This window comes from Anabrus simplex, chromosome 13 (assembly GCF_040414725.1).
Source record: "Anabrus simplex isolate iqAnaSimp1 chromosome 13, ASM4041472v1, whole genome shotgun sequence".
In the NCBI taxonomy this organism is placed as follows: Eukaryota; Metazoa; Arthropoda; class Insecta; order Orthoptera; family Tettigoniidae; genus Anabrus; species Anabrus simplex.
Window position 1 is genome coordinate 3,749,415 of NC_090277.1, and position 24,038 is coordinate 3,773,452.

The following is a 24,038-nucleotide window of genomic DNA, read 5'->3' on the forward strand; positions in this document are numbered from 1 at the left end:
CCTGGTGTGAAAATGGGAAACCACGGAAAACCATCCTCAGGGCTGCCGACAGTGGGGTTCGAACCTACTATCTCCTGAATACTGGATACTGCCCACACTTAAGCGACTGCAGCTATTGAGCTCGGTAAACTGAACTTTAAAAATGCCGATTTTCTTCCAGTGCATTATATTGTAGCTAGTGTGCTCGATAGAATTATCTTTTCTTTTTTCAATATCTGTTTAACTCAGGAACAAAAATGGCCATTCTCAGAAGTCACCAGAAATAGTTCTAGGGAGATTTCCATCAGGAGAAGCAAGGAACAATTTGACCTCAAAGCCTTCAACCCCTCCCACCTCCTAAGACGTATGCGAGAACCAGTCAACGTCGAACTATTTTGCACAACCCATATGCCCTGTACCTTCCTTTCGATGAAAACTGTTGTACGCGTACGCTTTACGTTCAGAACATGCTGTGATTTATTTTGAAGTGGAAGAAGAAGTGTGTTTGCGGCAATGCCCAAAGAAAAATCTTCGAAGTCCTACTGGCTGAAGCAGTGGATCACAGGGGATCCCAATTTTACTACGGATGGAAGGGTAGTCTGTCAAGCTTGCTGTAAGGAGGTAAGTTCATTTGTTCCTTTTATCTTTTTTGTGTGTCCGGCTCTATGGCTAAATAGTTAGCATGCTGGCCTTTGGTCACAGGGGTCCCGCGTTCGATTCCCGGCAGGGTCGGGATTTTTAACAATCAGTGGTTAATTTGCCTGGCATGGGGGCTGGGTGTATGTGTCGTCTTCATCATTATTTCATCCTCATCAAAACGCGCAGGTCGCCTATAGACGTCATCTCAAAAGACCTGCACATAGCGAGCCGAAAATGCCCTTGGACACTCCCGGCACTAAAAGCCATACGCCATTTCATTTTGTTTCATCTTCTTTGGGATTGAGAACTATGATCGCATTTCATTGTAGCATATATAGGCCTAGTTGTTTTGTGGCAATGCTGCATTAGTCATGAACTTTCAATAATTTATATTGCTAAAATGTAAATAATAATTAAATTACTGAACAACGAGTTACAACGCTGCTGGTCTCTTGTCGCAGAATGGATGAAAATTAAATTGGTATTTTGAACTTGATTCATTTCCTGTGATAATAGGGATTTACAACTGAAATGCAATTTTTAAAACTCCCTTTAAAAATTGTGAATTCTATTACACTTCCGCTAAGACTTAGCGAAACATAGGTTGCAGATCCCATGTATCCCAGCTAGGATGATGCCACAGCATGGTTTACAAGGTTGCGAAGACTATCGTTACAAGACCAGGCCAGCGAAAAGACCGTTGGTCTGGATTGGTGAGGTCCGGTCAGTAACCGTTGTGTTTGGGGGGGGGGTTGGAGGGGGAAACAAAGAGAGTCTGTGGGGCGTAAGTTTCCAGATTAACAAGCCTCTAGCATCCCCTTTAGAGTCTTGCTAAATTGTGACAAAAATAAGGATTTCTTATGGTGGTGATGGGATAGGAAAGGGCTAGGAGTGGGAAGGAAGCAGCCGTGGCAGGTACAGCCGCAGCATTTACCTGGTGTGAAAATTGGAAACCACGCAAAACCATCTTCAGGGCTGCCGAGAGTGGGATTCGAACTTACTATCTCCCGGATGCAAGCTCACAGCTGCGCGTCCCTAACCGCACGACCAACTCGCCCGGTAAAATAAGGTTATGGGCGCATGTCATGACAATTTCAAATTACGCGGTTTTTAATTTTCAACGAGTGTGGCGGCCTCGTGGGCATACATTATGCAGGATCCATTGCAGGAAACTGAAAATAGTCTTCATGACAGCTGACCCGGCTGACCAAAGCCGGCGAATAGAAACAAATAAATTGTTCACCAGCCTGATATGTATAGTGCCTCCGTTTTCATTTTTCTGTATAAGTAAGAATACTGCTAGGGCCAGCTTGGTGGGACCTTGGCAAGGATAAAGAACGGATCTCTCCTCTACGCTACTCCGGTATCCTTTCACGTCTTTTTTATTATTTTTTCACCCGGTGAATTCGACACGATACTGCCAAATTACAACTGAAGATCCTTGAGGACATATTTCCATGTAAATTACTAATTCCATTGCTCCTACTTTAAAATTTTGTACTTCTAGATAGGTACATGATTTCGAATAGTCCTTTTTTTTATAAAACAAATGCATGATATGTACTGAGCATTATTGCCCATTAGCCCAACTGTAGAAATTTAAGATATAGGGACAATGTAATTTATGTCAATTTATGTATTTTTCAGATCAAATGTGAGAAAAATACCACATAGATCAACTTAGAAATATTGCGATGCATCTGATACGAGTACAGAAATCTGTATCAACGCAGCCTGTCTACCAGTCCACTTCGGGCAGCGACCAACAACCACTTTCTTCAGACCTATGCACTGCAATGTCGGGAGATAATATGCCCCTGTACAATCAGGAGCATCTTCAAATTTCAACAAGCTGCCAGGAGCAATCACCAAGTTGGAGAAGAGTGGCATGCCCCTGGTGGAGTCATTTAGGATTGTGGATGAATTCAGGGGAAGATTTGACCAAACATCTGGGAAGGCAGCCGCTATCAGCGAAATGAGGTGACTTCATTAAAGTGTTGTCCAATCACTTCATGTGATGTTGACAGATCTTTCTCATGTTACATGAACATTATGCACGAGAAGAGAACAAGAACAATTCCGTTAATAATAACTGAGTGTGTTATTAAATTATAAGTAATTTTTAAATGCCTATTTTGTTGCCTATTTTACACGTTAGTGATAATTAGAGACGAGAGTTATAGGCACTAAAAATAGGCAGGCATATAGGCTCTTAAATTAGCCAAAATAGGCATGTAAACAGGCACTAACATGTAAAATAGGCATGAAAAAATACTTATAATTCAATAACATGCTCAATTACTATAAAATGAATTTACAACAAGCAACGTCAAGAAGTAAGTATAAATAACCACCTAATCGATACTTTATTAATGCCTCAGGCAAAATTGAATAAAATTAAAACTTACAGGACATGTTTCGACCACTTAGTGGTCCTCTTCAGCTGTATAAATGAAGTACTGAAAAGAAAAACATTATGACACTTGATTAAGTGCTTATTGTCATAATGTTTTTCTTTTCAGTTCTTTATTTATACAGCTGAAGAGGACCACTAAGTGGTCGAAACATGTCCTGTAAGTTTTAATTTTATTCAATTTTGCCTGAGGCATTAATAAAGTATCGATTAGGTGGTTATTTATACTTACTTCTTGACGTTGCTTGTTGTAAATTCATTTTATAGTAATTGAGCATGTTATTGAATTATAAGTATTTTTTCATGCCTATTTTACATGTTAGTGCCTGTTTACATGCCTATTTTGGCTAATTTAAGAGCCTATATGCCTGCCTATTTTTAGTGCCTATAACTCTCGTCTCTAATTATCACTAACGTGTAAAATAGGCAACAAAATAGGCATTTAAAAATTACTTATAATTTAATAACACACTCAGTTATTATTAACGGAATTGTTCTTGTTCTCTTCTCGTGCATAATGTTCATGTAACATGAGAAAGATCTGTCAACATCACATGAAGTGATTGGACAACACTTTAATGAAGTCACCTCATTTCGCTGATAGCGGCTGCCTTCCCAGATGTTTGGTCAAATCTTCCCCTGAATTCATCCACAATCCTAAATGACTCCACCAGGGGCATGCCACTCTTCTCCAACTTGGTGATTGCTCCTGGCAGCTTGTTGAAATTTGAAGATGCTCCATTTTATGCAAGGGGGATATTAGCTCCCATCATTTCAGTGCACAGGTCTACAGAAAATTGTTCTTGGTCGCTGTTCACAGTGGACTGGTAGAAAAGCTGCGATGACAACGCTTTCTGTACTCGTGTCAAATGCATCGCAGTATTTCCATGTTGATCTATATGGTATTTTTTCACATTTGATCTGAAAAATAATAAAATTGACTCAAATTACAATGTTCTTCTATTGCTAATTGGCAATAATGCTTAATATAAACATAATAATGGCGTATGGCCTCCGGAGAGGCCTGGTGCGGGTCTTTTTCTCGTAGACGGCCTATTAGGCGACGTGCATGTCTGTGATGATTTCTAATGTTGAATATGCCACACACACCCAGCCCCGGAGCCATTGGAGTTAAGCAATTAAGGTTAAAATCCCCAACCCGACCGGGAATCGAACCCGGCAGCCTGTGAACCTAAGGCCAGTACGCTGACCATTCAGCCAACGAGTCGGACAGTATAAACAAGCATTTGTTTCATTCAAAAAAGAGAAAGACTATTTGAAGTGATGTTTCTAGAAGTACAAAACTTTAAAGTAGGAACAAGAGAATTCATAATTTACATGGAAATATGTCCTCAAAATGTTCAGTTATAATCTGGCAGTTTCCTGTCGAGTTCAGCGAGTGAAAAAAAAATCATTAAAATGACGTGAAAAGATACCTGAGCAGCGCAGAGGAGAGATCCTTCCTACATGCTTGCCAGAAACTCACCAAGCTGCCTCCAGCAGTATTCTTACTTATATAGAAAAATTAAAACGGATGCACTATAAATCTCAGATTTGTGAACATTTTATATGTTGCTATTCGCCTGCTTTGGTCACCCGGGTCAGCTGTCATGAAGACTATTTTCTGTTGCCTGCAATAGATCCTGCATCATGTGTGCCCACAAGGCTGCCACCCTCATAGAAAATTAGAAAACCGCCTGATTTGAAATTGTCGTGGCATGCGCCCATAAACTTACTTTGTCACAATTTAGCAAAACTCTAGATGGCATGCTAGAGCTTACGCCTCCCAGACTCTCTTTGCTTGTCTCCCTCCCTCCCCCCCCCCCCAGCACAACGGGTACGAACCAGACCTCACCAAACCAGACCAACGGCGGTCTAGTAATAATGTTATTTGCTTTACGTCTCACTAACTACTTTTACGGTCTTCGGATACGCCGAGGTGCCGGAATTTAGTCCCGCAGGAGTTCTTTTACGTGCCAGTAAAGCTACCAACACGAGGCCTTCGTATTTGAGCACCTTCAGATACCACCGGACTGAGCCAGGATTGAACCTGCCAAGTTGGGGTTAGAATGCCAGCGCCTTAACCGTCTGAGCCACTCAACCCGGCAAAACTCTATCCACTGCACCAACCGTACAGCACAGACCAATGGTCATTCCTCTGGCCTGGTCTTGTAGTCTTTGTAGCCTTGTTAAACACGTTGTGACATCGTCCAAGCCATGCCATCTTGTATGTCTAGCCTCTGTGATATCGCCCTAGTTGCACCACATTCGATCTTCACCCTATCTTTTGCGAAGGCATAGCAGAAGCGTAATAGAGTTTACTAGAGCCTACAAAGAGCGATGGTGAAAGTTACTCACGATTTAAAAAAAAATAAATACAATCCAGTTGTAGTACGCTTCTGTGGTGTAGTAGTTAGTGTGATTAGCCGCCACCGACGTAGGCTCGGGTTCGATTCCCGGCTCTGCCACGAAATTTTAAAAGTGGCACAAGGGCTGGAACAGGGTCCACTAAGCCTTGGGAGGTCAACTGAGTAGGGGTGGGTTCGATTCTCACATCACCGGGCGAGTTGGCCGTGAGGTTAGGGGCGCGCAGCTGTGAGCTTGCATCCGGGAGATAGTGGGTTCGAATCTGACTGTCGGCAGCCATGAAGATGGTTTTCTGTAGTTTCCCATTTTCACACCAGGCAAATGTACCTTAATTGAGGCCACGACCGCTTCCTTCCAACTCCGAGACCTTTCCTATCCCATCGACGCCATACGACCTATCTGTGTCGGTGCGACGTAAAGCCGCTAGCATAAAAATAAAATTCCCACCTCAGCCATCCTCGAAGTGCCTTTCTGTGGATTCCCACTTCTCCTAAGGGAAATGCCGAGATGGTACCTAAAATTAAAGACGTGGCCACTTCCTTCCCTCTTATTTGCCTGTCCCTTCCAATCTTCCCATGCCTTCACAAGGCCCCTGTTCAGCATAGAAGGTGAGGCTGTCTGGGAAAGGTACTAGTCCTCCTCCCCGGTTGTATTCTCCGACCCAAAATCTCACGCTCCAGGACACTGCCCTTGACACGGTAGAGGTGGGGGCCTTCGCTGAGTCCGAGGAAAAAATAACCCTGGAGGGTAAACAGATTAAGAAAGAAAGAAAGACAGACAGAAATAAAATTTTCAGTTGTAAATCTCTATTTTCGCGGGAATTGAATCAGAGTTCAAATTACTGATTTTTTATTTTCATCCACTCTGTGACAAGAGACCATCCGCGTTCTAACTCCTCGTTCAGTAATAAAATGATTATCTACATTTTAGTAATATAAATTATTGAAAGTTCACGACTAATACAGCATTGCAACAAAATGAACTTTCCACAATACGCAAATTAATAGACCTATAAATCCTATAATGAAATGCGATCGTAGTTACCAAGCTTGGCAGAAGACTACCCTTCCATCCCCTGTGGTCCACCGCTTCAGCCGGTAGGACTTCTTTGCAATTACATTTTTTACGTCACGCCGACACAGATAGGTCTTATGGGGACGATGGGATGGGAAAGACCTAGGAGTGGAAAGGAAGCGACCGTGGCCTTAATTAAGGTACAGCCTCAGCATTTGCCTGGTGTGAAAATGGGAAACCACAGAAAACCGTCTTCAGGGCTGCCGACATTGGGGCTCGAACCCACTATCTCCCGGATGCAAGCTCACAGCTGCGCGCCCCTAAGCGCACATCCAACTCGCCCGATGATTTTTCTTCGGGTATTGCCAAAGACACTCTTCTTCTTCACAATAAATCGCAACACGTTTTGAAAATAAAGCGTACGCGTACAACAGTTCACATCGAGAAGGAGGTATAAGGGTTCGACGTTGATTGGATCTCGCATATGTCTTAGAATGTTGGAGGGGTTGAAGGCTTCGAGGTCAAATTGTTCCTTTTTTCTCCTGACGGAAATTTCCCAAGAACTATTTCTGGTGACTTCCAAGAATTCCCATTTTTGTTCGTGGGGCAAACAGATCTTGAGAAATGAGAAGATAATACTGTCGAGCGCATCAGTTAAAATATAATGCACTGGAAGAAAACCGGCTTCTTTAAAATATATTAAAAAGGCATCAAATAGGCAATTATACTCCAAATAGGCACAAACCCCTGAAATAGGCATTTATAGGCACAATAAAACCAACTAAATCTAGCTTAAAGGAATCTGAAACGGATTTATATCTCAGAAGCCTACGTTTCTGAACACAGGAATAAAATAGGCAAATAGGCAAATTCCCGTCTCTAATTTATCACTAAGAACGACAGCTGGGCAATTTTTAATGTAGCCAGCCAAGAGTCGGCTGGCTCTTCTTTTGTGTTTAAATACGAACTGAACAATAAAGCTTACCTTATATCCTATGAGGTACCGTGCGATATTAAGTAAACGTAAGAAACTGCAATTATCTGATGAAGAAAATCTAAAGGGAAACACCACAATCCACTGAACAAACCTCGACAAGATGTCGCAGTACGTCCGAAATGCACAATACAAAACACATGAATACGGACATTACATAACAACAAGCCAACCACTTCGAAAATAAACCGGAAATAGCGAATAGCGCTTCTCACAACTTTATAACCAGTGCGTTGTTCCTCGACTGTATACACACCCGGTATAATTCACTTATCTCCAGCTAACTACTGTACAAGGATAGAAGTCATAAAGTCATCTGGGACCACCAAGACGAACCAGTACACTCAGACCACAGAACAGAAAATACATGGCATGCGTAGGCCTACCGGCACCGGGAGACTAAGACAATGGGAATCAGAAGCGTAAACCGACAATTACCACTATGCTCTTGAGCTATTTAATCTACAAGTTTGCCATTACACATCCTTATTGTTTTAATTTTTGTGTTAGCAACTTCGATATGTGGATATTATGGTCGATGGTCTTTGAAAGACTTATTTCTTTGAAGAACCATATCTTCACTCCATCTAATGGCAGACTTACAAACTATGCGTCGCGATACTGCGTAGTTGCATGTCGGAAGCCTATTTGATATTTTTATGTGACACTTCTCAATTCGTGTCCATTGCTTCGCCCTAAAGTTTGATGTCATCAATATCTGCACCTTTCACCTTTCTAAATAACTTCAACCCAAATACTGCTTCGCCCGCCTCTGTGGTGCAATTGGTTGCCATCCCCGGAACGGGATATATTCAGCCTAGGGGAGCTATTTGAGTAGAGGGGATTCGATTAACATATCAGCCTCTCCGAAAACCGTGCAAGTACTTAGTGCGACGTATTATTATTATTATTATTATTATTATTATTATTATTATTATTATTATTATCATTATTATTATTATTGTCGATGTTTTCTAAACGTGATTACAAGTGGAAATATGACACTCGGTTGTGGTTTCACCCTATTATGGAGTTTTTATTTAGCTTTTCCTGAAATGTGTGATTTCCTTTCAGAATTTAATTTGTAAAATGATTTCCGTTAATGGAAAGGAAGAGTGGTAAATTATGATTGAAGGGAACTGAAAAAATCCTTACAATATTTCTTACAATTTGCCTTACATCGCACCGACACAGTAGGCCTTATGACGATGATGGGATAGGAAAGGACTAGGAGTGGAAAGGAAGCGCCCGTGGGGTTAGTTAAGGTACAGCCCCAGCATTTTCCCGGTGTGAAAATGGGAAACTATGGAAAACCATCTTCAGGGCTGCCGACAGTGTGGTTTGAACCCACTATCTCCCGAAAGCAAGCTTACAGCTGCGTGGCCCTAACCGCACGGCCAAGTCGCTCAATCAAGAATTTATTATGCTTGTATATAGTCCTATAAGACATTTAAAGGAATGTAAATGACTCAGATGTCCACACGGTGTATCACACCTTGTCTCTAAATTGCAAACTCTGGTAAGGCATGAATGGGGACTGCTACACGTATTGCACGAAGGGGAAGCAACAAACTGTACACAGAAAATATATTCAACAGCATTTAATAGGCCTTCTTTAAATACACACAAAAAGTGAAAAACGGAGCATAATTCCAGGCTATCATGCGCATCTCTTCTTATTTTATTTTTGTTCCAAATTGCTTTACGTCGCACCGATGAGTATGGGACAGGAAAGGGCTAGGAGTGGGAAGGAAACGACTGTGACCTTAATTAAGGTACAGCCCCGGCATTTGTTTGGTGTAGAAGTTGGAAATCGTCTTCAGAGCTACCGACAGTGGAGTTCAAGCTGACAGCTACGTGACCTAAAGCCTGCAGTCACTCGCTCGGTATCATGCACAGGATTTGTCTGGATATTCCCTTCCAAGTGAGAAGAGAATGTCATCTCTTATATTTCGTAAAACATTGATTTCAGTCTTCAAGGTAAGATCCAAAGTATCTTATTAACGCCGACAGAGGAATCAGTCGCGAAGTCAGCCCAAGTAGGGCAATTAACGTGCATGCACTCGCACGGAAATGAATTTCAAGGAAAATACCTGTGAAATAATATACCAATTCCCTTTATGAATCTCTCTATCCAGCCATAAGCTGCACAGGAGACTGGCATTTTCCTTCATACTTCAGTTTATCGGGAAGCTCCAGTAGTAACAGTGAGAAACAATCTAGCTTGCCAAACAGCGCGCTCGTTCAACTTCGAATGCTACCTCTAGTGTATTAACTCTATGAACATGAGCACAGGCAAGTGGAATGACGAATAACTATTAATGCACACATTCTTATATAATAATTTTCACAAACTAAGAGAAGAGCAGACCAATAATAGAACTTGTTCCTCAAAATAGGTTTTTTGAACGGAGTTTTCAATAATATTCGATAAATAGGCTACATACCAAGGATGTCTCATGTACGGAGCTATCAAGAATAATCATAAGTAAACAGGGTAAATCTTGCTTCACAAATACATTTTGCGAATTTTCCATTTCATGATATGAATTGTGTAAAGCTCTATCACCAGATTTTCTGTCGTAACCGTCTCCATTGGGAAATGCAGTTCTCTGAAGGAACGCCCGTTTCTGACCTCATTTCTCATAAAAGATCATCTAACGCCTTAGCATTCTCCTTGTGTACATGCAGATGGCTCAATGAATTCATTCTCTGCTGTCCATTAGTTGTACGCAAAGAAGTGTGAAGGACTTCTCAGCACTTGGCGTTGTCACGGGAAATGTCACCACTATTTTCTAAAAGTTAAACTGTTCTGGAAGCAAATTAATAAGATGAGGCACTTCTTTAAGTATCCTCTAACAATTATTTTTCCTTCGTTCGGCAACGACTCACGAAACATTCCTCTGTGAAGCGAAGGATGTTTAGAGTCTACATTATCTTGATGGAACTGTAAAAATGTGTCCTTGTTTGCATCACTACATAGTATAAACTCCTGGACCTCAAGCAAGAAATTGTAAGATGTGTCAAAACGGGAAGCCAGACAGTTAACAGTGTTGTCTATGATTACAAAGAATAGACCCCTGCATTTTTTTAAACTCAATCAAACTGCTGTGCTGAATTTTATTATAATCAGAATCGTCATACCGGTTGGGAATCCTATTCTTTCTAGCAGTGTGAGTGAATGAAATTCTGCAACTTCGATGTCCGTTCATAGATCTCGACACACACTTTCCTGTTTACACCGTTCAAAATACTATAAATTCTCGATTGATCTTACGACGAGGTTCGTGATTGTGAGACGCTCATAATAGAAGTTACTACCATTCCTAAATAAATGTGCTGAACATGCTTTGCTCGAATACCTTCAATTCTGACCGCGTTGTGTTAACACATACTTACGAAATTTACATTTTCCTATAACTCGCAATCCTGCACCTCCTTTGACTGTACATGGATGACATGTTAATTGCTCTGATTACTTCCACGGAAACTCCATGGAGACCAGGTACATTATATGTAGTTCTCGTAGAGTCGGTCAACTCATCACTCAACCGGGGATATACCCCACGTTCTTTGGCCCCAGGGGCTCTTAACCCGGGAGTGTGGTTTGCTGACCAAGGGGCACTTAGCTAAGTCCTGGCATTGCTTCCACTTACTTCTGCCAGGCTCCTCACTTTCATCTATCCAAATCGACCTCCCTTGGACAACACTTTTTCTTTTCCTACGCCGACGGCATTAGGTTTCCGAGGCTTTGGCAGCCTTTAATTATCACGCCCTTTGCGGTTCATGCCTTTCTTTAGCCGATAGCTTCATTTTTCGAATTGTCGGACCCAATCCATATTTTCCCTCTGATTAATATTAATAGAGGTTTGTTGCCTCGCCGCACAGTGGTCAGGCTCTTAGCGAAGATGTCCGGATATGTTGTACCATGAACGTTCCTTGTTTTCTGGACGTCTCGCTGGCCGATAACTGCCTGCGAATGGCTTCCCCATAATCCCTGAACATTTATGCCAGGTCAACCGTAGCACTTGATGTCAGATGATTAATACGAAACGTACGATGGGAATATCTCCCCATTTGACAGTAATCTTACTGGCTTTACGTCCCACTAACAACTTTTAAGGTTTTCAGAGACGCCGACGTGCCGGAATTTAGTCCCGCAGGCGTTCATTGGCGTGCTAGTAAATCTACCGACACGGGGGTGACGTATTTGAGCACCTTCAAATACCACCTGACTGAGCCAGGATCGAACATACCAAGTTGGAGTCAGAAGACCAGCGCCTCAACCGTCTGAGCGACTCAACCCGGCTAACTCTATGAATAATGAAGCGCTATGAGATCCTGCTTGAGGGCTCTCTCATCACAGAACTTGACGAACTTGCTCTTTGTTTCGAGAGAAATAGGCCAAGAAACAATAAATAACATCAAAATAAAAAAACAACACATAGAACAATGAAGAAATAAGAGCGTAATTATAGCTTATTTAAAAGTAGACAAAATGGTTGTAAACTAAACATAAACATTTTGCCAGACCGAGCATATCGGCCGAAATGCACTCAGAAAACGTCCCGCATTTCCCATTCTGTATTTTAAAGTTATTAGCTGACACCTCGCAGACCGTGTGGTACGTAACGTCCGCTGGTACGGAATGTCACTGCTACGAATTGTCCGATGTTCATTAGTGACAGAACACTGGACTCTCTGGGACACACCCGTTCCATCAGCGCAGCTCAAGCCATCCCGCAGCAGACATGAGAGAATCAACTTGTTACTTTTTTATCAAACCTCGTTACACTCTAGTCCTCGACTCGGGGCTCCGAACTCCACCTTTAAGTGTAACAAGACAACATCTAAGAGAAGAATTCTTTTGGCGGGAGGCCAATTGGCACTTTGCGCTTTTAAAAACATATTTGGGGGTCATAAATCTCCTTGCCCACCTTCCGACGTCGTCCCCACTGTCCCCAGTAGAATCCCTGACCAGATGTTTCATGCTCCAGGACACCGCCAATGAGGCGGTAGAGGTGAGATCCCTGCTGAGTCCGGGGAGACTGATCTAAAAATTAAAATGTTGCTTCATTTCCTCTATTACTTCCCTCGTTTCCTTCTTCTCGTTGTTTGTTCACAAGTCCTCCATTTTCATCGAACAGAAACTACCCTTCATAAACTCGTTCATTTATCAGTTCAAGCTCCGAATCTCTGCTTCATTTTCATGGTACTGCACCCTTGAAAATTGGTTATTGGTTTGCATGGGAAGAATATTTTATTTCTAGTGTGGAACCATGCATAAATTTATCATCCAGGCAGGTGATTTCAACTCTGCACTGCCTGCTAGCCAGCAGGGAACAGGCTTTTCCCGTGCCGTGTATACGAGTCTGGGTTTTTTTTTTGTGCCTTGTTGAAGACAGCAGAAGGGTGGCACGTGGACAAGACCCCGACCTGATTAAAAGCGATCAATACTTTGAGATTTTGACGTCATGATATTTAACCAATTGGACCGCAAGGTTAGCCCGATCGCAAAGTCTTAGCCAATAAAAATTAATTAACAAACACACCTACGTCTTGAAGAAATAAATACCCATGTACTTGAGGAAATCATTCTCTTTGCTCATTTGCATTCGCTCAGTTGCGCAGTTGCTCAGTTGTCTACGGGAATAATTGTTCGAGCACATGTGTTACTGGAAACGACGTATTCGACGTGGAATATTACCAGTATTCATTTAAGGAAAGACGAAAAATTTTCTGCTTCTGAGGAATTTTTGGGACATAAAAATATCGGAAACGCAGCAGTTCAGATTTCCTTAGTTTTATAAATCTGAAGAAAATTTTATAAATTTCAGCTTTCACCAGAAGACGCAAGATCCCCAGCAATCCTAAAATAGTTCGGAAGAATGGAACTTCAGCTTTACGACGGAGTTTGTATTTGTCCTAAGTCCTCGCCTGCTGCAGCCATGTATCATTAAAATGTGAGGCATAATTCAGCCCGGGAGAGAATAACATCGGAGATGGAGTTTGGTTAAATATTCATTGATCATCAACCGAGTCCAGAAGCCAAGTCTACTACAGCTAAGATTTCAAATTATACTTTTCTCTATTTTCTGTTGTAATAATTATGTAGACGTAGTCCTTGCTTGAATATTTAAAGTCATTTCTAATAGTCTTTGTAGTTAGGATTTTCACTCTTCTTTCACTGGTGTTGGTAGATTTGATGTGTATGAGAGTGTATTTGGGACCTACAATTTGTTCTATTTGAGTGAGTGCTTCGTGACATGTTCTCACTGTCCCATGTTAAGTCTAGGAAAGTGTTAAAAATATTTGACCCACGCGATAATAATTATTAATTTATAAATTAATGATGGAATAATTTTTGAATTATTTGGGACAAAATATCGACGTGTTCTGTGAATTTAGGATTTTTCCTTGATGTTTTGTGGTTTACCATAGATTCGAGATAGAATAGAGTCATCTATGATTTCATTAAACCATAGGCTGCGATGACGCGATCGCGCGCGTATAATAATAATAATAATAATAATAATAATTGACATTATTACGGTCTAATAGAATGTTTAAAGGTCATGAGTGTAATTATTGCTGTGCTTATAAGTGATTAATGTGTGCTATTTTGAAGTAGATGTTGGCCTGGAATATTGGTCGTGGCTTGAATGTCCACAAATTTTGCATTTACTGTTATTGGTATTTTTGAGACTTGTAAATGGATCTTAAGATAGGATTTTATTTGTGTGTCCATTACATGAGTCAATTAAGGAAGAGAGTATGTTTTTGAACATAATTTCTTCTTATGCAGCACATGTTGATCAATAATTTGTGATAATGAGAGATTAAAAATAACGTAGTCGTGACTCATAGACCGTATGCGCGAATGTTTATTTATCTATGACTGTAGGCAGTTCTATGGAATTTTTAGTGACGATTTCTACTACAAAATTATCCTGGAACATCGTTGTGGAATTTATTACATTGGAAAAGTGGTAATCCTATCACAATCACACGTCAGACGATTGAAATGGTAGCCCTTGTCTGATATTGTCATCGAGAGAAGTTCTCATATTTCAAGTAAAATTTAAAAATAAAAATCAAGAGATAGGATTCGACAAATTTATTTAATAATATTACCGTGGACCAAAGCTTGAATGTGAGATGGATGAATGACTGATTTGTTTATAATTGTGATTTCCATGGTTATATTTCGTCATGTTATGTGTACGCTGAGCGCGTAAAGTTTCGATGATTTTGTTGTTTTGTTCCGCGCATATTTGGCTCAATTATGAATCTTTAAGTGATTTTATGACGGAATAAGATAGATTAGGATCTTTGCTTCGAGAGAAAATACTTAAGCAAGGATCGCGTCAATGAACTAAGCTCACAAAATGTAAAATGTTTAACGCTATAATGCGAGAATTTTAAGCCTTTATTGTGAGTTGTGCACAACACTAGGTCAATTGACGTAAAAATAAGAATCAAATGAGTTAGATATTGGATTTCAAAATAATTTGGTTATGTAATTTGAAGCTTAAATAATTAATTGAAACAATATTTAATTAATAGAAGGGAGTTATTGGATTTTTCGTGTGAGGTAGAAATTTGACTCATAATTTAAATGAACCGCAGAGTATTGTCAATTTAAATTATAATTCAAAAAAGGAAAATAATTCATATTTTGATATTTTGAGATAGGATTTTCTCAAATAATAGTTTGTTTAATTTCTTAGGACGATTTATTAAGACCCACTTTCGTATTTTTACAGAATGAAATTTTAATGGAGAACTGCGGAAGATTTCCGGTAGGGAGGAGATAAATAATTTTATTTCAAGATTTTGAAAATATTTATAAAATTTGGAAAGTGCTGATATTTTATTTAATAAATGTTAAAACCCATTTCTTTTTAGTGTTTTCATTTGTCGTCAGTCCTTAGATTGTCCCTGACCCCTATAATTTAGCGTCGCCTGTAAGCGAACGTTCCGCCCTTGGGAACTTTTGCTTACCGGCTGAGCTGCCCGGCAAAACGGGGGCAGGTAGTACAAATTTGGCGCCCGTAACGTGCTTGGCCCGAATTTAATTGACGACGCCAATCTAAGGACTCGATCTTGTAGTCCAAAATTTGGACATAAGCAAGATGCGGCGACATTAGGATTTTTGGGTTATTTGATAACATTTATTAGCCCAGATCTCTGTGGCAGAGAGCACTTTAGTTAAAGTTAGGAAGGGCCATGTTGAATACTTGAAACAAAATCTTGGAGATTAGGAAAATTTCATTTTTTTTATGCGACTGCATTTGCGCAACATTTCGGATTTTAATAGTTAAATATTATTGAAATGATATACAGATCTTCCCCTAAGGAGGAGAGCTTAATTCATTAGTAGACGTGGAACTGGACTCTGGTTTATACTCTGATATTATTCTCCCCGAGGTCTGAACTGCCGTTTCTTGAAAAGTTTATTATTATGGATGAATGGCGTGCATTTTCGGAGAATGCGTTAGGAAACTTGAAAGATAGCTTGAAGCAGGACCTTAGTGAAAATCAGGCTAAATTGGAGCTTAGACTGACCGAGAACAGTGATAAATTAAAGCAGGAGTTAAAACAGGAACTTAGTGCTGAATTTAGTGAAAATCAAGCTAAACTTGAGCTTAGACTGACCGAGAACAATGATAAATTAAAACAGGATCTTAGTGAAAATCAGGAGCGATTAAAACAGGATCTTAGTGAAAATCAGGAGCGATTGAAACAGGACCTTAATGAAAATCAGGAGCGATTGAGGCAGGAATTAAGTGAAAATAATGAAAAACTGATATTAGAACTGAACGAGGGTCAGGATAAATTTAAATCCGATCTTAAGAGTGCATTGGAAGAAATACAGAATAGGACGGACGAAAACATTAATAAACTGCACATGGATGTGAAATTATTTAATGGGAAAATAGCATCCATTCAAAGTGAACTTGTAGCAGTCAAACAGAATTTCTCAGACTTTAAAGGTGAAATACAGGCGGGTATTACAAGTTCGTTAGCTGAGATGTCGAACGAAGTTAGTGAGAGACTCGCTAAAGTCCAGACAGATGTACTACAGGGGCTTGATAAGTACAAAAATGAGGTGGAGAAAAACTTTCAGAATATTGAGGAGAAAATTGTGGATAATGCGGACGACCTTACGGCGACTAAGGCAGCATGGAGTAAGAAGTTTACCGGCCTTTACGAAACTTTGAAACAAGTGGAAAAGGGAGTCATAGCAGAAATAAAAGTTTCCCAAGTAACCACGTCAGAAAGGCTAGAATATTTCTATGAGACTATCGAAGAGACGCAGACAGGTCTCAAAGAAATAAAAACTGAAATGGACAAGGAAATTAGCGAAGTAAAAGCTGAGTCCGAAGCATCGAAGCGAGAACTTCAGGACGGAATTAAGGAACTTGTTGAAGAGCTTAAGATAATTAAACTTCAGGGCGAGAGGCATAATATTGTCACTTCTACATTATTGGAAAGGCAAGGTCAATTAGAGAAGCGGACGTCTGGTGAAGTCCCGTCTTCAACTCCAAAAGTGGTGGACATGGCTAATACCTCAAATAACACCAATCCTTACATAAATCAGGACAGTAGTGGGATAAATTCAACAAATGTTTCAGGTCAGACTCAAATTGTTAATATCATTAAACTTCATGAGGAACAGCCAAAGAAGTTCAATAATGTTAAGGGCGTTACTCCTAAAAGCTTCATTCGTGAACTTCAGGAATACTTCAGAGATAATAAGATACCTACTGAACGCCAACTAAGGGTGACCGAACGCTATTTGGAGAATTCAGTATTAACATGGTATGAAGCGTTCAAATATTCCTTTGAAGATTTTGAAGGGTTTAAGAAGGCATTTCTGGAGAGATATTGGAACAGTGACCTACAGCATAATTTAAAAACAGAACTTTACGCTAAGAGGTACGCTTCTTCTACGCCCACACGCTACGCTGATTATTTTTCAGCTCAGTTACGTAAACTAAAGGAGCTTGATATGCCACCCTCAGAAGTTGAAGTAGTCCGTGTAATAATAAGGCAACTTCCAGCGGACATTCAACGTATAATGATTGCTTCGAACGCGCAGACCGCAATTCAGCCTGAAGCCGTGCTCCGTCAACTCGATTTAACTTCGAGAGAGCAACCAAGACGTAATCTAGGTCAAGATCAACAGGTGTTGCAAACTACAGTCGTCCGAGCCGACAGTGGAGCTTCGTTCAAGCAAGGGAGACCTAGCGGTCGAACTACAAAGGAAATGTCACCGAGAGACCGTTCTCCTAGGTCAGGACACAGAAGTGACGAGGAGAGAGATTATTACCGAAGAAATGTACGACGCCGACCCTATGAAAATATTCGAGGAAGGTGGAGAAGAAATAGCGAAACTAACTATACGGGAGGAAGAAAAAGAAACTGGAGACAAGAAGAGAGAGAGAAATACATCCAGGAATTACGCAAGGAAAATCAGGAGAAATCCAAGTGGCGTCATGCGATTCAGGACCAGGACGTGAACCCAGATATAGTAGGAGCGGAAAGCTTAGAATACCAAAGGGCTAAGCAAGAAGAAAATCGCCAACGCTATGAAAAGGAAGATTATAGCCAAGGGGCTATTAAAAAAAACATCCATCCAACTAGAAAATGATAGTTCGAATCCTAACTCTTGTAATTCTGAGGTCCCGATGGAATGGATTATAGTTCAGATTGATTCATGGGTTACTAAATCTGATGATCTATTAGAAGAGAATCTTGAGACTAGTAGAAATAATGCAAGGACATTACCGATAATATTAGCTAGAATTTGTGGCGTGAGAGTTAAATATTTAGTTGACACCGGCTCCACTATTAGTGTAATATCAACATCATTTATGAATGACTTAAGAGAAAGGCATGAAATACCCATCATTCCCGTCTCACATGTTAAAATGAAAGGAATTATCCCTGACAAGATTGTAATATGCAAGCAGCAGACATTTCTCGATGTGGAAATCGGAAACACCAAGTTCCCTAATATATTTTTGGCCATGACAAATATTAAATTCAATATCATTCTTGGAATGGATTTTCTTACATCATACCACGCAAACATTAGTTTGGACTCCAACCAAATAGTATTTCGTCTGGAGGAATTTTCAGAAATTACAGTCATGAATCCTGTTGATGTAACCGACCAAGAGGTGATCCACATAAATTGCGCCTTAACATCGAGGGAGAAAGAAGACCATGAGGCCTTAGAAGAAATTCATCAGGTTCTGGATGACATCATTGAAGAGGGCGAAAATAGAACACATCCCTTGGATCTTATAAATCAGAAGGTAAATTCAGCTCAGGGAACTGATAAGGAAAAGGAACAACTTCGTAATCTATTATTAAAATATAAGAACTCGTTTGATGACAAACCGGGACAAATCCCAGATTTTAAATATTCATTGGTGGCAACTGACTGGACTCCTTTCAATAAGAAGCCATACCCGATCCCGGAGAAATTCCATTCTAGAGTGGAAAAATTAATCGAAGGCATGGAAAAAGATGGGATCATAATGAAAGCTAGTACACCTTTTCTTAGTTCTTTGGTCATCGTAAGCAAGCCAGATGGATCCCTTCGTTTGTGTTTAGACGCTCGTGAGATAAACCGCAAGTTAATCCCTGAAAGAGACCAGGCACCTGCTATTAAGGAAGTTCTAAGGAAATTTCGAGGGATGAATCTCTTTACGTCAGTCGACTTCACTTCTTCATATTATCACATTCTCCTGGAGGAAAAATCTAGACTCCTAACTGGATTCATGTTCAATCAACAGACCTACGTCTTCCGAAAATTGCCCTTTGGCATATCTAATGCAGGAAGCGCTCTTATTCGAGCATTGGATCGATGTCTTACGGAGGAAGTAAAGAGCTTCACGACTAAGTACATTGACGATTTACTTTTGGCCAGTGAAACCTTCGAAGATCACTTATCTAAACTGGAGAAATTGCTGGAGAATCTTTCTAGAACGGGATTCCACATAAATCTAGCCAAGTCAAAATTCTGTCAGACTGAAATTCTATTTTTAGGACGTATAATAGATGGTGAGGGAATCAGACCTAACCCGGTCAAGATTGAAGCCATAAGTAAATTTCCAAGGCCCTTAAGAGTAAAACATGTAAGGCAATTTTTAGGGATGGCCAACTTTTTCGCCAACCATTGCCCTAATTTTACGCAGACTGTCGCACCTTTACAGGATATGCTAAAAAAGGGGAACAGATGGAAATGGAATGATGAATGTGAGACAGCATTTAATAAGACCAAGGAAATGCTGATACAACACGTCAAATTGGGATATCCAGACTTTGGAAAACCGTTCATATTACAAACAGACGCATCAGGTATTGGAATTGGAGCTGTATTATTCCAAGAAAATAAGTAAGACCCTGAAAGGAGAATTTATCTTGCCTTCGTCAGCAGAAAATTGAGAAATCACGAAAAGCACTACACGGTTACTGAATTGGAGATGTTGTCAATAGTTTATGCCCTCAAATACTGGCAGAAGATAATATATGGTTATCAAATTATTATCAGGACTGATCACAAAGCTTTGACTTTCATGTTGAAAACTACCATGGCATCCGAACGAATATTCAGGTGGACGATGTTTGTCCAGCAATTTGACATCAAACTGGAGCATTGTACGGGAGAAAGCAATTTGTTAGCTGACTGTTTAAGTCGTAACCCGAATGCCGATATTGAGGAAATCCATCAGATTGAATTAGTTCCAGAGGACCACGAATTTTTAAGAAAATTACGTTACATTCGCCAAGCCCAGAAAAGAGACAAAGATTTAAGAAACATCATAGACTTTTTGGAGAAGAGAATCAAACCTGGAGAACCTAATTATAGAAGATATAAGAGGAAAGCTTCACGTTACCAATATTTGGATGGAATATTATTTAAATTCATTGATTCTGCAAAATCTGAACTTAGAGTTGTGGTGCCTCCAAAATTACAGGAATCCCTTATCTGGCATACGCACAGAATAACAGGTCATGGTGGTATTGACAAGACGGTTGCCACTATTCAAGAGAAATTCACTTGGGAGAAACTTCGAACCATTGTTCGTAATGTAGTCCGCACCTGTGATACTTGTCAGCGAGTAAAACCTAGCTCTCATCTGCTTCAGCATAGTCCTATTCCCATAATACCTACAGGGCCTAAACAGTTATTTGCAATGGACCTATTTGGACCAGTCCCGATCTCTAGGAGGGGAAACCGACATGTAATAGTCACTATCGACGTATTTTCTAAGTATATTGCCTTGTATCCTATCCAAAAGGCGAATTCAAAATCTGTAATCCGTCGGATAATCCGCAACCTGATACCTCACATGGGCAAGCCAAAGGCCATATTGACTGATCACGGATCACAATTTACCTCCGCTGAATTTCGTCAAGCTATGGAACAATTAGGCATTAAGCATATATTGAATTCTGTCCGCCATCCATCGAGCAATCCAGCTGAAAGAGTAATGCAGGAACTGTCAAAATTCTGCCGTATTTTCTGCGGAAATACACATTGGTTATGGGTAGATGTGTTACCAATTATGATGGAATGCTTAAATAACACTGTGCACGAGGCAACATCTCAGATTCCAGTTGTTCTTCATTTTGACAGACGACCTTACCGACCTTAGGATAGCATCATTCAATGCCCAGGAAATGTAAAACCTACCCTGGAGGAAAATATTGAGAAGGCAGCTAAGTCTCTAAAGGAACAAGCTGAGAGAAGGCAACGACGTGTCAGAAACAAGAAGTTTCGTCGTCCATTAAAATTACATGAGCTTGTGTTACTCAAGAAACCAGCTTCCTCAGAAACCACAAGTAAATTTTATGCCAAGTTTGCACCGTTATTTATTGGGCCGTACAAAATTATTAAAGTCTATGGGAACAATGCCTATCGCATACAAAGTCTTGATCAATCATATGAAGGAGTTCATAATGGTTCAAATTTGAAAAGTTATAACTGTCCTAAACAATCTGCTGTGAATCAAATAAACGTCATCTTTGAAGAGGAAACGTCATGGAACGAAGATGAGGATCCGATCTACCTTCATGCTTCAACGCAGGTCGATATGACGGAAGAAGTATGCAAAGAATGTCAGGAGTTACAAGATTCCGCCATGAGCCAATTACGCTTGCTTTGTGCTGCGCTGGAACTGGACAATAGTAGGCTACGTGCTGGAACGTCATCTGGAATAATTATGGAATAGTGTGACACATAACTGTACTTCAAAATTTTCAAGGCACATGTTAATTATATTTCCAGATAATAATGATTTAATCTGCCCATCAAATCATTTTTTCAGCCACGGGAGAATATGCACCCTTGAAAATTGGTTATTGGTTTGCATGGGAAGAATATTTTATTTCTAGTGTGGAACCATGCATAAATTTATCATCCAGGCAGGTGATTTCAACTCTGCACTGTCTGCTAGCCAGCAGGGAACAAGCTTTTCCCGTGCCGTGTATACGAGTCTGGGTTTTTTTTGTGCCTTGTTGAAGACAGCAGAAGGGTGGCACGTGGACAAGACCCCGACCTGATTAAAAGCGATCAATACTTTGAGATTTTGACGTCATGATATTTAACCAATTGGACCGCAAGGTTAGCCCGATCGCAAAGTCTTAGCCAATAAAAATTAATTAACAAACACACCTACGTCTTGAAGAAATAAATACCCATGTACTTGAGGAAATCATTCTCTTTGCTCATTTGCATTCGCTCAGTTGCGCAGTTGCTCAGTTGTCTACGGGAATAATTGTTTGAGCACATGTGTTACTGGAAACGACGTATTCGACGTGGAATATTACCAGTATTCATTTAAGGAAAGACGAAAAATTTTCTGCTTCTGAGGAATTTTTGGGACATAAAAATATCGGAAACGCAGCAGTTCAGATTTCCTTAGTTTTATAAATCTGAAGAAAATTTTATAAATTTCAGCTTTCACCAGAAGACGCAAGATCCCCAGCAATCCTAAAATAGTTCGGAAGAATGGAACTTCAGCTTTACGACGGAGTTTGTATTTGTCCTAAGTCCTCGCCTGCTGCAGCCATGTATCATTAAAATGTGAGGCATAATTCAGCCCGGGAGAGAATAACATCGGAGATGGAGTTTGGTTAAATATTCATTGATCATCAACCGAGTCCAGAAGCCAAGTCTACTACAGCTAAGATTTCAAATTATACTTTTCTCTATTTTCTGTTGTAATAATTATGTAGACGTAGTCCTTGCTTGAATATTTAAAGTCATTTCTAATAGTCTTTGTAGTTAGGATTTTCACTCTTCTTTCACTGGTGTTGGTAGATTTGATGTGTATGAGAGTGTATTTGGGACCTACAATTTGTTCTATTTGAGTGAGTGCTTCGTGACATGTTCTCACTGTCCCATGTTAAGTCTAGGAAAGTGTTAAAAATATTTGACCCACGCGATAATAATTATTAATTTATAAATTAATGATGGAATAATTTTTGAATTATTTGGGACAAAATATCGACATGTTCTGTGAATTTAGGATTTTTCCTTGATGTTTTGTGGTTTACCATAGATTCGAGGTAGAATAGAGTCATCTATGATTTCATTAAACCATAGGCTGCGATGACGCGATCGCGCGCGTATAATAATAATAATAATAATAATAATAATAATAATTGACATTATTACGGTCTAATAGAATGTTTAAAGGTCATGAGTGTAATTATTGCTGTGCTTATAAGTGATTAATGTGTGCTATTTTGAAGTAGATGTTGGCCTGGAATATTGGTCGTGGCTTGAATGTCCACAAATTTTGCATTTACTGTTATTGGTATTTTTGAGACTTGTAAATGGATCTTAAGATAGGATTTTATTTGTGTGTCCATTACATGAGTCAATTAAGGAAGAGAGTATGTTTTTGAACATAATTTCTTCTTATGCAGCACATGTTGATCAATAATTTGTGATAATGAGAGATTAAAAATAACGTAGTCGTGACTCATAGACCGTATGCGCGAATGTTTATTTATCTATGACTGTAGGCAGTTCTATGGAATTTTTAGTGACGATTTCTACTACAAAATTATCCTGGAACATCGTTGTGGAATTTATTACATTGGAAGAGTGGTAATCCTGTCACAATCACACGTCAGACGATTGAAATGGTAGCCCTTGTCTGATATTGTCATCGAGAGAAGTTCTCATATTTCAAGTAAAATTTAAAAATAAAAATCAAGAGATAGGATTCGATAAATTTATTTAATAATATTACCGTGGACCAAAGATTGAATGTGAGATGGATGAATGACTGATTTGTTTATAATTGTGATTTCCATGGTTATATTTCGTCATGTTATGTGTACGCTGAGCGCGTAAAGTTTCGATTATTTTGTTGTTTTGTGGCGAGCATATTTGGCTCAACTATGAATCTTTAAGTGATTTTATGACGGAATAAGATAGATTAGGATCTTTGCTTCGAGAGAAAATACTTAACCCTACACTGCGCAGTGGGTCTCACGAGACCCATACTACTTTTTGCATCCCTGAGTAACTGAATAACTGATCTTCCACATGAGGATGGTGTTCCTTGTGAGGCCTGGACTATTCAGACATTTTAGTTC

At 39.9% G+C, this 24,038-nt stretch overlaps 1 long non-coding RNA gene across 1 annotated transcript in view; it reads right to left on the reverse strand.

The window, feature by feature from the left end:
- LOC137502915 (uncharacterized) overlaps window positions 1–7,509 on the reverse strand; it is a 62,253-nt gene extending 54,744 nt beyond the window's left edge. The window contains exon 1 of the long non-coding RNA XR_011018920.1: window positions 7,398–7,509. This is a non-coding gene — a long non-coding RNA (uncharacterized lncRNA). The remainder of the gene's footprint in view (window positions 1–7,397) is intronic.
- Between the last annotated feature and the right edge of the window lie 16,529 nt (window positions 7,510–24,038).